We start from the raw sequence: 2,134 nt of genomic DNA on the forward strand, positions 1-2,134 counted from the left end.
ATATATATATATATATATATATAACGCAATTGTTAGAGATATTCAACATAGCAAAATGAAAATCATTGTTTTCAATACTAAGTTATTCACTAGTAAACAGGACATACTTCACATGGAGTATGTAACATAAAATTTGAATCTCTGTATTGCAAAGTTCATGATCCGCACCTTGAGCTGGGCAGAAATGTATGACACGTTCTTAGAAGCTAACCAATGACAGTTCAACTCATAATAATAGACTACATGAAATGATATTTGAAAAACATTAGTTGACATCTCTAGTATGTTTTATAGAAATTCATAAATATGCGAAGTATAATTCTGGACGCTTTACTTTTGCAAAACTGAAACCGAAAATCGATACAATGATACTACGCACGTAAAATGAAATTTATGAAAACTTAAGCATTGTATTATTAAAATTCATCGTTTATGATTTTATGAACTATTGCAATATTAACAATTATCTTTTGTGAACTACTGCAAAAGCACGAAGAGCACCTCATTATTATGGATATGTATATTTCATTATCATCTGTATGACACTATATCTGTTTGATACAGGGATGTAGAACACATTTTAAAAGAAAGCTTTTATCGCAGAAAATATCTAAAAATCCATCTGAATTTTCGCTTTTGAATTGTCAATTGTCGTTGAAAATCTCGATCAAACTATTGGTAAAATATATTTATGCCTCAATTTTAAGAAATGATAACATACAATAATGATATATAGTAAGAAAATTCATATAACACTTAGTTACATAGCTTAAAGGAACAGTCTTACAACTAAAATTTTGAATAAATGAATGTTATGTACTGCTTCTTTTAGTGACTTTTGTTACTAGAATATATGTGTTTGAAGTAGGAAATAAATTTATGTGAGATTTCATGATTGGACGTGACAACAATATTTGAATAACACATATATAACTAAAACAATATATTTCGAAAATCAATAATGTTTAAGATACAAAGATTTTATTATTTTTTCTATCAGATAAAATAACTTATTTGATTCACACCAGCTGACTATATGAACAATAAATATAAATTTTTTTGTCATTATTTGGCATTTCGTAAATTTTAATGTCAAAGGTCACATCTTTTCTCTTTACACGTTTATATGTACAATAAGCTTCTATGTAAATACACACACACACACACACACAGAATAAAAGGAAAACTCTAGACACATAATGTTTTGCACATAAGCATGTATTGTACAATAATAATATGCCATATTTTAAGACCTTCCAAATTCTTTCAATTTTAAAAGTTATCATCATATGAAAATAAGACATTTTTGTATTAGTTTATTCTACGTAAATAATTCTTCTTACTATTCCTAAACACAATTTGCAAATGATCAAATTCCAAATGAATTAAATGTAGGTGTTATTCATGCACACATAGCAAATGGGTTGATGATCCCGCATACACATATATACAGGTACAAACGCACAAATAATAACGAATTCAATATAATTTAGTATGAAACTAATACTAACTCGTGTTATAGTAGAATAATATCTTTTAGCAATTGATAGTATGATTCATAATAAATATTCATGTGCACGGACAACAGAGAAAGTCAAGAAATTGATGTACATATTTATTCTTATTATGTTCCGGTATATTCGACGTAAATATGCTAATCACTGCTGTGTTTTGTCTGTAGAGGACAACTTTTCCTTGTAGACAATGTGTGTTGACAACACACTCGATTAATTTCAACCTGGTTGTGTCTCTTCAATCAAAGCTACACTCGCATCAATAAACCAACACCAGCATTTTGGCTCTTTTTTTATGGAAATTAGCAAACATTATTTTCTGATAAGTGATGATGTCCTCCAAAACGCTATTAGATCATGCCCTGCACTGGAAATACCAAAGATAACAAAAGCAAATAAATAAAAGGAAACAAACAGAAAACAACAACAAAATAAAAGGAAAAATGATGTACAATGTCACTCTTAAAACCTTCCGGTAGGTACGGACGTGCATATGCTAATTACTGCTGTATTCGCTGGAACAAATAGGGCAGAGATTAATTGAATATGTTCGTCATTGATTTAATTCATGTTAAGTTTTTCTGCAGTTTACTGGAAAAGTTATATATATATATATATAT

Source organism: Octopus bimaculoides, chromosome 2 (genome assembly GCF_001194135.2).
Source record: "Octopus bimaculoides isolate UCB-OBI-ISO-001 chromosome 2, ASM119413v2, whole genome shotgun sequence".
Lineage (NCBI taxonomy): Eukaryota > Metazoa > Mollusca > Cephalopoda > Octopoda > Octopodidae > Octopus > Octopus bimaculoides.